This window comes from Myodes glareolus, chromosome 4 (genome assembly GCF_982192425.1).
Source record: "Myodes glareolus chromosome 4, mMyoGla1.1, whole genome shotgun sequence".
In the NCBI taxonomy this organism is placed as follows: domain Eukaryota; kingdom Metazoa; phylum Chordata; class Mammalia; order Rodentia; family Cricetidae; genus Myodes; species Myodes glareolus.
In genome coordinates, this window is record NC_142029.1 from 15,926,408 (window position 1) to 15,938,686 (window position 12,279).

Consider the following 12,279-nt stretch of genomic DNA (forward strand, 5'->3'; position numbering starts at 1 on the left):
CCCGAAAAAAACAGGGGCAAATAATTCTGGGCTCCCAGTCCCCCACCCCCAATTGCTATAGCCCGCCTCCTCTGCCCACCCCCTCCGGCCATATCCCAAATCCCCAATACCAGCAGCAGACCTCGGTGTTTGCCTGTTGCCATGGTGATGGGATGCACCTTTCCGTTACTATGGCAACCAGCCAGGGGTTTTTAAAATTCAGTTGAGGTAATTTCCACCCCTCAATCCTCATCCTCAGACACCTTGTTTCTTCTCTTTTCTTCTCTGACTGTTAGAATGTTGAGGAGGGTGGGAGGGGCGCCCATAGCCACCAGCTAGAGATGGAGGGGTGAAGGACTGACAGCCAGACTGATCCAGTCCTTCCCTGAGGGGATCCTGGAGAAAGGATGGGCCTCTCCCCACGTCTCCGCAGGAAAGATGAGTTTTACATGGCTTGACAGGCAGAGACCAGTCTACCTGGAGCCTGGATAGGGTGCAAGGATACGTGGCTATAGAAGAACACAGGAACATGTAAAGTCCACAGTGACCCGACCCATGACAGGCTTTCTATGTCCTCAGGGCTCATCCTAGGATCTCAAGATACCGGGGCTCCCTCAGACACGGAGCCAGGGGACAGATGTTGTTTATGCTGTGTCCTGGTGCTAAGTAGCTTAGCATAGCAGAACCCGAGGCAGACTGGATTTGAGCAAAGGGCATCTCAGGAGGAGGACCAAAGGGAGGGGCCGAAGATACAGTCCGGCAACTTCCTGTCTCCCCTCTGTCCCTAGACACCTGATTCATTAAGTGTACTCATTGTAAATTCATAAGGGTCAATATACCTTCCCTCTTTCTCGGCTAACGAAGAGACTCTGATAGCCCAAGACAGACAGACAGATATCCTCTTCTTCATGGCCTAGGTTTGGGAGACAATGGGGTCACAAGCAGCACCTGCTCGCTGAGACTACCTCATCTGCATTCTGCTTTCACACCTTCGCCTGTCCCTGGAGCAGGCAGGCAGAAGACGTTTTGAAAAGGGGGAAGTTCCTGGTGGTTTTGCTGCAGGCGCGAGTTGCCCATGCCCCCAGCTCTGCTCTGAGCCTGTCCCCCGCATCCCTTCCATCACTTGGGCTGGGTGTCAGACACAAAGGGAAGCCACTTCTAGCTCCCCTGTCTCTTGAGTATTGCAGTCCTTCTGAAGGTCCAGATGGGTGAATCAACTTCGGGGCGCTACAGGTAAATGGAAGGTCCTGTCAATCATGCTTCTCTTTCCCTGGCAGAGACTCCCTGCCCTAGAGGCCAGTGTTTAGGGGTGAGCATTGCCCTTCCTAGGCTCCAGTAAGTAGTAGCCCCGGTCAGGTCACAGATTCTATTCCACCTGGGGTAGGGAGTCCTTACTGTGCTTTCCACCAAACCCGCAGGAGCCCGAACACCTGGGTCTGTGGTCCTCGGGCGCAGGATGATAAAGTCTGTTTGACACTTCCTGTGAGTTATTGTAGGCCCCACTGGCTCAGACAAAGCCACACAGTTTTCAAGGGCAGGCATCATTAATTCTTCTGTCCTCCTGCCAGCTGGCGTGAGGGGTGGAGGAGGGGTTGGACCAGGACCTCAGACAAAGAGGGGGGGGGGGAGAGGAGGGGGAGGATGAGCTTGGATGGAGGAGTGCTACCTGCCTTTCCCAGACTCCCAGACTAGAGAAACCCCAGGCTAGGTTGGGGAGGAGGAGCCCAGGTAAGGAGGGTGTTCCTAAGCCTGTCCCTTAAGTAGACTCCTGGGGATGTCCAGAAACCCATTTCCCAGGCACTCACCTTTCTCTAATCAGTGGGAGTCTCCCAGAGTTATACAGGCCAGGAGCTGCTGGGCGCTCTCTCCTCAACAACTCCTAAATTAACCAAAGAGCTCCCTCTGAGCCACACTGCTGTTCTGTTGAGGTCTCCACACTTCAGACTCCATAGCTAAAGTCCTGGGGACGCACACAGAGGCAGTGTGACTTGCTCAAGCTTGCCACCAGGTCCAAAAAAGACCTCTGGTCTTGGAAAGTTAATGCAGCAACCCAATTCCGAACTAAAGGAGGGCCGCACTGGAGAGACTATCAGGACCGCTCTGAGGTCCTCTGCTGGGGCAGGACAAGGCTCAGCTGGGTGGCAGTGTAAGGAACTCATTCAGCTTCAGCACTGGGCACTGCCTAGACTCCTGGCACCTTGGCTCCTCTAACGTCAGTGCCAACACCTCCCCCCTCCCCTGCCTATGCATATGCAGGGAGCTAGAGATTCTGAGAGGTCCCTGGGGCTCTAGGATTTTGTATCAGGGCCCAGAAAACTTCTTCTTCTTCTTCTTCTTCTTCTTCTTCTTCTTCTTCTTCTTCTTCTTCTTCTTCTTCTTCTTCTTCTTCTTCTTCTTCTTCTTCTTCTTCTTCATCTTCTTCTTCTTCTTCTTCTTCTTCTTCTTCTTCTTCTTCTTCTTCTTTTCTCTTCTTCTTCTTCTTCTTCTTCTTCTTCTTCTTCTTCTTCTTCTTTTCTCTCTCTCTCTCCCCCTCTGTGTGTGTGTATGTGTGTGTGTGTGTGTGTGTTGGGGGCATTTAAGAGAAGAGTTGAGATGATGCCAACAAGCAGTTATAGCTTAATGGATGAACCAGCTCAGGCCGAGAACACATGTCATGTTCCCTGGGCAGCCACCTCACTCTAGTCTGTGCGACTACCCAGATTCAGTGGCAGTGAGTGGGTGCCTTAGCCTCATCCCTCAGCACCGTGTATGACCATCCTCAATGGCCCACCCTCATCTCCTGATCTTCTGCCAGGTCCACCTCTCTCTGGCCTTCTCCAGGGAAGCACCTCTTTCCTCAATTCGTTTTGCTTCAGGGAAGATTCTGAGCTTCCTGAAGGTAGAAACCACATGTCTAGAGCCCTCCCCACCATGTGTCTTTCCTCACCACCTGCCCTGTTCCCTACCACCTGTCTGGTTCCCCACCACCTGCCCCATTCCCCACCACCTGCCCTGTTCCCCACCACCTGCCCCTATTCCCCATCACCTGCCCTGTTCCCCACACCTGCCCCATTCCCCACCACCTGCCCTTGTTCCCCATCACCTGCCCCATTGTCCACCACCTGCCCCATTCCCCACACCTGCCCTGTTCCCCACCACCTGCCCCTTGTTCCCCACCACCTGCCCCTGTTGTCCACCACCTGCCCTGTTCCCCACACCTGCCCTGTTCCCCACACCTGCCCCTGTTCCCCACACCTGCCCCTGTTGTCCACCACCTGCCCTGTTCCCCACACCTGCCCTGTTCCCCACCACCTGCCCCTTGTTCCCCACCACCTGCCCCTGTTGCCAACCACCTGCCCTGTTCCCCACACCTGCCCTGTTCCCCACACCTGCTCCATTCCCCACCACCTGCCCCTGTTGTCCACCACCTGCCTGTTCCAAGGTCTGGGGAAAAAGAAGGACACACAGGCTGTACACATGCAAAGCAGGGAAGAAATTCATTAATTAAAACATTTTAAAGATGCCTGAATCTTAGGATCTATTGGTTGGTTGGCTGAACTCTTACTCAGTGTCCCCAAGGGTGACATCTGACCAGTCCAAACCTGTGTATTCTTTCCTCTTTAGCCCTGGACCAAAGTGACCAAGGCAGGTGTGGTCCCCATATTATCAGAAGACAAAGAAAAAGGACTGAGGACAGATGAAGCCCTTTGCCCAGTGCTAGGATCCACAGGAGATGGGAACTTCTGAGGAAGATGGATGAGGGAGACTCCCTTGAAGAGGAGCCCTTGACATAAATTAGCCGGGACTAGGGTCCAACATAAAACCTCTCTTATGACTGGAGGGCAGTGGCTAGGAAGGTCAGAGAAGAGGTGCTGGGGAAAGGGACACCTCTTCGTTCATAACTGACAGCCCGGGGATGTTATGCCAGAACAAGGCAGGGTAGAGCTCGGGTCATTTCCATTCATGATCTGAAGGACAAGTCAGCTCAAATCTTTCAGCATCTGTTCTGTGATCCACCTGGAGATCAAAACCAACCAGGAAGTCATTAGGAAGCATCCAGGCCAGCAACATTCTAAGAGTGGCAGGAGGGGCCCCTTCAAACCCCAGTCTTAAGGAGACTCCACCGTGCCCTTGCCCAGGGTCTGCCAGGCAAACTCAGATGCATGGGGCAGGTATATACCTGCTCTACAGCCGACCAGCCCCCCCAGGATGTAAGGGTCAGTTCTCCCACATCTGGACAAGAGAAGCCCATTTCTCAGCAGCCGCCAGGATGGAGCCAGCCTCCTTTCTGGGAAAGTGACCGCCCAGCTCAGATTGCCTGAAATGGGCACCGGCATGTGAACAAAGCCTGGTGGGTGGGTGGGGCTGGGGCCCTCAATGGTGATATGTGTTGTCAAGGTGGCTGCAGTAGGACAGCCCTCCAGCCCTGCTGTGGAGCCCCAGGCTTCCCACAGCTGCTCATGAGCCTCTAACCCACAACTGGCGGCTAAGCATTGTCTTCCTTCCTTCCTTTCTTTTTCTCTTTCTTTCTTTCTTTTTTGTTGTTGTTTGTTTGTTTTTAAGACAGGTTTCTCTATGTAATCCTGGCTGTCCTGGAACTCACTCTGTAGACCAGGCTGGCCTCCAACTCAGAGATCTGCCTGCCTCTTCCTCCCGAGTGCTGGGATTAAAGGTGTGTGCCACCACTGACCAGCTTCAACTGATCATTTCTTGAAACCACATTGAAGAGACCAAGCTGTCCTTCCCAGTGTGGACAGTGACATAGATAGCGTTACTAGGCACTCTCGTCTCTAGTCACAACTCTAAGACGACATATGACCAGTTTTAACAGGCCCAACTCCTCCCTGTTTCTTCAAGGCTTGCCTTAGACATAGGACTAGACCCAGGGTGCTGTGGAGGCCTAGCTGTCCTCTCTGCTCTACCTGGGAAGAAAGCAACTGGTCTCAACCATCTCCTACTCACCTCATTTGTGAAATTAGCCTTGGGGGAATCCTATGACCCAAAGAGGGAGACAACTGGTCTGGCCTCAGAACACTTATCTGGGAAATAGGGATGACTGTCCTCATTGATGGGACATGGGGCTGGTGAGAACCGTAGGGTCTGAGCCTCTGGAGTGAGGGGCTAGCCTCGGCATATCTCTCTCCTTGGTCCATTCGCAGCCCTCTGGTCTCCTGTACTCAGAGCAGACTGCGCTCGTTTCTCCCTTTAGCCAGCATCCCATGTGAAAGTACAGGCCTGAGTCACTAGCCCTGGCTTTTTGTGTCCTGACACTTTTCAACAATGTTTGGTTGTAGGCTACTGAGTCCTGTAAGCTTTCAGGACTTCGTAAAGGGTTCCAGAAGTCAGAAGGTCTGACTGTGCCCTTGCTGTGAGACCTTGGACCACTGGCAAAAGTGAGATGTGCCAACTCCTCCCACTGGGTACTCCAGAAAACAGTGACTACACCCGTGAAAGTTCACTTCCCATTTCCTGTTGATTGGATCTCAACTAGACAGCCATTCTCTCTCACCTCCCAATCGCCATTTCCTCCTGCCCCTTACCCCACCCCCACCTAATCAGAACCTGCCACTGCCCCCACTGAGTGACTTCCTCTCAGTCTCCTGCATCCCACTGTCGTGAGAAGGGGACACAATTCTCTGAGCCTCACTTACTTTGGGCCTGTCATCCTCTCCCCTTTGTCCTGCAGGAAGCCCCCATCCCTCCCTGAAATACCCCACCCTGCTAGGTCCTCTTTCCCTAGCTGAGGTTCAGGGACCTGACCCCCACCCCCAACAAACTTGGCTCCTTTCAGCTCCCCTCCCTTACGGGCAGAGGCAGGGCGTTCAAGTCCATTTAATCTTGGCAGAATGCAATTTCCTGCTTCAGGGAGCTGGCGGGTTTAGGAGGCTTAATGAGGGGGGAGGGGGGAGACAGGGAAGAAGAGAGGCTGAGAGATGGAGACAGAGAAAGTCCGCGAGAAGGGGTGATCCAGGAAGCCTAGGGGGTGTGTCTGGGATTGCCCTGGAGTGTGTGTGTGGGGGGGATCTTTGAGATCACACAGAGGTCAGCTCCTGGGCTTCGGTCTCCCACTGATAGGTCAGGGACCACATCCCCAAGCTATGAGGGTCAAAAGAGAGACGACTCTGTCAATAAAATGTAGAGAGTCAGGGATGAGGATATGGTCAAGGGAGGAGTGGGGGCACTGGTTCAAATGTAGAGGAGGGGGAGGAGTTAGCGAAAACTGTGCAAGCTAGGGAGGAGAATGGTAGGTGGGTTGTACGTGTTGGGTGGGTCCCGCGAGAGTGTGCAGCTGGCAGGTCCCAGACCTCCAGGGGGTGGAGTAGCTGCCAGGTTGGAATTTCAGCCCAGAAAGGGATGCTTATCTGTTTGCTGCCACCAAAGAGGCAGAGAAGATAAGGGACAAAGGGGCCTCTGAGGTGCCGGAAGCCTCACACCTGGTGGGGGTGGGGTAGCCTGGAGCCTGCTTGACACCTGGAACGGAGACAGCCCCTAGGGGAGACTGAGGCTGACTGTCCTCTGGTGCTCCCTGCCCTGAATCTCTACTTAGCCCGTCTCCAGCTCTTCCTCAGGTGGTCTCCCCAACCTGACTCCTCAGAAGCACTTGGAAGAGCCATGGATGACGGCCAAGGAGGAGTCCTTCAGGAAGGATATGGAGAGAAGCAGTCAGGAGCAGACCAGAGGGTCCCCCAGCTCAGGAGAGGCCGATGAGGGCCAGACTAGAGGCAAAGCAGCATGGGAGCAAGGTCATGCAGGTGGAAAACTCTGCCTGGGCTGCTGGGGAGTGGACAGGGCAGGGCTCAGAGAGGCAGGACCAAGGCTGGCAGAAACACCAGACGTCCAGCCCGCAGCCAGAGCCTCACTCTTCCCGCTGTGAAGGGTGCTGATGTAAGTGGTGAAGTTCTCTGCCCCCTGGCACTTTGGACAAGGCCCTCTCTCTGCCTCAATTTCACCATTTATGATCAAGGGAACCAGAAAAGAGCCTTTGGAAGCAGGGGACCTGCCTCGGCCCAGGGCTCGTCCGTGGATGTGCTTGATTGGCACTCAAGTTTGAGGACTAGGAAGGTAGGCAGAGACACTGTGGCCTTGTGCCCTCCTAGAAATCTCGAGGCCCCCAACTTGTCAGCATTTGTGAAAGAGGTGTCCTGTTCCTCAGGAGAGAGTTGTCAGTCAAGCAAGAGAGGCAGCGAAAGTCCCACAGTTTGGGGTCTTCCAAGAGCACCCAGACCCCCCCCGTGGAGAGCTGGCAGGTTCTTTCCAACCCTGCTTCCCTTCTGACCAGCTACTTCACATGACACTGGATCTAGTTGTCACCTCATTCTTCCTATGCCTGTCCCTAGGTCGGAAGAGCTCCCTACTGACCCCCAGAACCTCGTCATGCTGATTCCTATATCTGTGCTGGTCCGTCATGGTCTGGAGGAACTATAGGCTGGACATCAAGAGCTGAGGCCGGCCGGGGCCTGTTTAAGAGGGGGGCGGTATGGGACCCATGAGTCCCAGACAGCCTGCTTTTCTAACATTGTGTTCCCATGACAGCCTGCAAACAGGTTCTCTCCCAGGGGGACAATGAGGCTGCTTTCCCTAAGGAGGATCCAGCGGGTGGGAAGAGGGCATCGTGTAAGCTGCTTCAGGGCCTGAATACCTGACAAGCAGAGGCAGTGGAGGGAGATGCTCATAGCCCATCAGCTATGAGCCACCCCAACCTCAGTGCATCCCTGTGTCAGATGAGAAGGCAGACACCTGTTCCTTCGTTTCTGGGGCTCCAGCAGAGCAGCTCCAGACAGGCCCTTGTGTTCCTAGCATTAGCATTTTGGTCTCCCTGTCACTAGTGGGGAGGGCCAATAAGTTATAACAACTCGGAGAAAATGCACCATGCACACTAATGGCTGCTCTCAGAAATCTGTTCCCAGTGGTTCATTTGAATCTCCCACCACCTGGTGAGGAACGGATGTGTCAGTGTGTCCCCACTTTAAAATGAGAACACCAGGGACAAATGAAAACCCCCGTTAGCTGGTCCTGCCAACAGGCTTTCTACACAGCTCTGCACATACACCCTGTCCCAACTTGTGCAGGATGGCAGAGTGAAAACCAGCGAAGTCACATGTCTCCAGGGCTGCCTGGCCATCTAGGTGACCCTTCCTGAGTCTGTCCACCATCTCACCTCCATAGAAACTCTAGAACATCAGAACTGTGCTGGCTGGCCTCTTAGCTTATGGACTCTGGCTTCTCTGAACACCAGGCTCCCTCTTGCCTAGGCTCTTCTCTTGCCCTCAGGGAACTCCAACTACAGTTAGAGTTGATGGTTAGGCTTCTAGTCCTTAGCCCTTCACCTCAGAGCCTGACCTACTTATTCCATAGGGACGGTTTGTGGTGGTACACATCTTTAATCCCAGCACTCGGGAGGCAGAGGCAGAAGGATCTCTGTGAGTTCGAGGCCAGCTTGTCTATAAGAGCTAGTTTCAGGACAGGCTCCAAGGCTACAGAGAAACCCTGTCTCAAAAAATAAAACCAAAAGAAAAGAAGAAAGAAAGAAAGAAAGAAAGAAAGAAAGAAAGAAAGAAAGAAGAAAAGAGCAGCCCAAACTAGAATGAAGAAGTTAGCCTGTGTACTTAGAGCACGGCAGGTCACGCATGTGATGTTTGCAAAATTAATGAATGATGTCTGATGGAGATTTAGGGTGTTGTTATAATTCTTTTAGGACAGTGGTTCTCAACTTTCCTAATGCCGTGACCCTTTAATACAGTTCTTCATGTATACTGACCCCCCAGTCATAATATTATTTCATTGTTACTTCATAACTGTAATTTTGCAGTTGTTATGAACTGTGCTGTAAATGCCTGTTTTCCTACGGTCTTAGACGATCCCCGTGACAGGGAAAGGGTCCTGACTCACAGGCGCAGAATCACTGCCTTGCTGCTAACAGGACAAAGGGCTATTGGTCAAGCCAAAGGCAGCTTTCAGAGAGAGTATTTGAACCAGGCCAAAGTCCCAGAATGACCAGGGCCCTGGCCGGATGAGCTACAGTGTATCTACCTCTAAGGTCCCAGACCCTGAACAAGATTATGACCCAGGACTGTCCTCTCTGGGGCCAGCCATGCTCAACCGCTCTCTGAAGAATGCTACCCCAGAGACTAATCTGGCCCATGATGGGAAATACTATTCATTCCCTGAAGTTCTCTGCCAACACGGAGCCCACCCATCCCATCTAAAGGAGATTAAGACCTGTCTTGGAGGGGCTAGAGATATAGTTCAGTTGATAGAGCATTATCCAGCATGTTTGAAGCCCTGGGTTCCAGCACTCGGGAGGTAGAGGCCGGATGACCAGGAATTCAAGGCCAGTTTCAGCTACAGAACAAGTTCATGAAGCCTGGGCTACATAAGACCCGGTCTCAACCTGGAAATCAATTAAAAAAAAAGTTTTTAGTCTGGGTGTAATGTACCACACTTTTAATCTCAGCACTTGGAAGGCAGAGTCAGGTGGATCTCTGAATTTGAGACCAACCTGGTCTACATAGTGAGTTTCAAGACAGTATATATAGAGAGATCCTGTCCCCAGAAAACAAAACACAAAAAATATTTTTAGATTTATTTTATGTGTATGAATGTCTGTCATGTAAGTACCTGGGAGTTACAGAGGATGGCTCGTGAACCACCATATGGGTGCTGGGAATTGAATCTAGGTCCGATGCAAGACGAGCAAGTATTCTTAACCACTGAGATATCTCTCCAGTCCCAATTAAAAAATATATATATAAAGGCCCGTCTTCAGCTGGAATCCCTCGTTCTGGAAACACTGAAAGTTTGGTGCGTGAGCTTGAGCCTGGGCAGGTAATGCTGAGACCAGTTCATTCCCTGGGAGGGAAACTGAGGCACTGGGGATAAACTGTTGCGATTATCTCCAGATAACCAGGTCTGAAGTGACAGACTACTCCCATGCTAGTTGTTCTGAGACTGGTGAAAGCTGGCAGAGAAGGGCCAGGATTTCCTGGTTCTGCCACAGGCTGTCATGTGTGTTCTTTACTCAGGCAGGAGCCGGGTGCCTGGCGAGAGACTGAGGCAGGTACTGGAGAACGGAGCCAACACAGACTAGAAGACAGCAAGCAAAAATGTTGCTTCCTAGGAGAAAGCTGCGCATGGAGCTGCCTAATCCCAGCACGAGGAAGGATGTGCAGGATGTCTTATGCTCTCACTAACCTGAGCTAGATCCACCAGAAGCCTGTAGCAGGGGCTGCAGAGATGACTCAGTGGTCAAGAGCAATTGCCAATCCTCACCAGGCAGATCACAATCACCTATAACTCCAGCTCCCAGAGAGGTTCAACACCCTCTTTTGCCTCCCGAAAATACTCACTTGCGTGTGCGCACACATAAACATGAATACACACACATACATATTTAAGTAAAAAATAAAAAACTGAGAAAAGACCCCATATCAACTTCCTTCCTTAAAAAGGGAGACAACATGAGTTTGGAGAGATGGCCCGGTGGTTGGAGCGCTTACTAAACAAGCAAAAGGGCCTGAGTTCAGATCCCCAAAACCCAAGTAAAATGCTGGGTGATGTGTGGTGGCCACCAGTAGTTTCAGAATCTCCGTAAAACTAGCCATATCTGCAAGCTCTGGACTGAACTGAGAGACCCTGCCTCAAAGAATAAAGAGTGACAGAGCAGCCAGGATAAAGAGTGACAGAGGCAGGAGGATCTCTGTCAGTTCGAGACCAGCCTGGAATACAGAGTGAGTTCCAGGACAGCCAGGGTTGTTACACAGTGAACCCTGTTTTGAAAAACAAACAAACAAAAATAAAGAAGAATAGAGGAAGACGTCCTTGTCATCAAACCTCAGCCACCACACACACACGCACACACGCACACACATTTGCCTATACACATGCGTGTTTCTTTCTTTTAAATTTTTATTCTACACATATGCATGCTTTACTCACATATATGTGCATCATATGCATGCATGATGGTTGTGGAATATCTTGATTGCTGGCCAAGGGTGCTTCTTGAGCCCCAGAGAGCCTAGTTACCTATGCCCAGTGCAGCTGGTAGAAGGCAGGCTGTAGCCACATGGATATTCTACTGGGTGGCAGGAACAAGGTCCCCCGGCATTAGGGTTCTCAAGTTAGGAAGGCAGAGTGTGAGATCTGTTCTGCTGTTCTACCCCTCCCACCTCCGACCCCACCCCTTCCCGGTTCTTATCCCTCCATCTGGGTCGGTGCCTACTCCTCTGTACAAGCTAGAGCTCTGTATAAACTTGTCCCCAGATTAAGGTTTAAATCAATCTTGTAAGAGAGGAGGGGAGAGAGACTTGCCAAGCTCGCCCTGTGTCTGAGGTTAGGAGAGCCAGGGAGGTAGCTTGGATCTCTAGTCCAAAATCCAGGTCGTACCCAATGGGTTGGATTTAGTAGAAAGCCAAGGATTCTGGTTACCTTTGAAGAGGTCTAGCAACAGGCCCCAAATTTGGGGCCTCACCCCTGGATATCCACAACTTTCTCTCTAGGACCATATTACCCAGGGGAATGCTTTCAAATCTAAATCAGGACTAGGGATATAGCTCAGTTGATAGAGTACTTACCCAGCATGTGTGGAACCCTGGATTTGATGCAGTTCCACATAAAATCAGAGAGAGTAGGGTAGCACATACATGTAACCCCAGCATTTGGGAGGTGAAGGTGGGAAGGTTAGAAGTTCAAGGTCATCCTCATGGGCACATAGAGTTGGAGGTCAACCTGTGATGCTGTATCAAGTAAATAAATTTAATTAAATTGAAACCAGAACATGCCAAACCCCATCACCCTCAAGACAGTCCTAGTCATTTCCCTTACAGAGGTTGCACCCCAAGATTCAAAGGAGGTCCCCGGTCTGGAATCCACCGACAAAATCAGGTAGGCTCTTATTCCTCAAGGTCTCTGTTCAGTGGATAAGTGAGGATACACAGCCAGAGTGAGTGCAGGGCCTGACCTGGGCCTCCACAGATCTCTAAGGACGCTGTGGAGGCCCCTCCCTGTCCTTGGACGAAGGGGTGGAGACACACATGGTGATGGGCCCATTAGGCCCAGTTATGCTTGGAAATCGAGCTCTACCAGGACAAAGGTACCCACGAGGCTCGGCTCCACAGAGCAGCATGAGGAGCGGCTTCTAGGACAGACAGAGTGAGCCCAGCTTCCTGACACATGCTGGCATTGGCCTTGCTGTCCTGCCGTCCTCCAGAGCACGAAGGCTACACTCTGCAAAGCGGGGATTTTTCTCGAAGGAGCATTCCTGGTTGGCCTATCCTGGTGCTGCTATGCCTCAGAGGCCTTGTTGGTGAAAACTCTCAGATT

At 51.9% G+C, this 12,279-nt stretch overlaps 1 long non-coding RNA gene across 1 annotated transcript; it reads right to left on the reverse strand.

The window, feature by feature from the left end:
- Nucleotides 1-3,507: 3,507 nt before the first annotated feature.
- Nucleotides 3,508-12,027, reverse strand: LOC146894501 (uncharacterized). The gene is made up of 3 exons (XR_015001657.2): nt 11,782-12,027; nt 11,532-11,693; nt 3,508-3,975 (listed from the first exon to the last, which is right to left on the reverse strand). It is a non-coding gene; the product is annotated as an uncharacterized LOC146894501 (long non-coding RNA).
- Between the last annotated feature and the right edge of the window lie 252 nt (nt 12,028-12,279).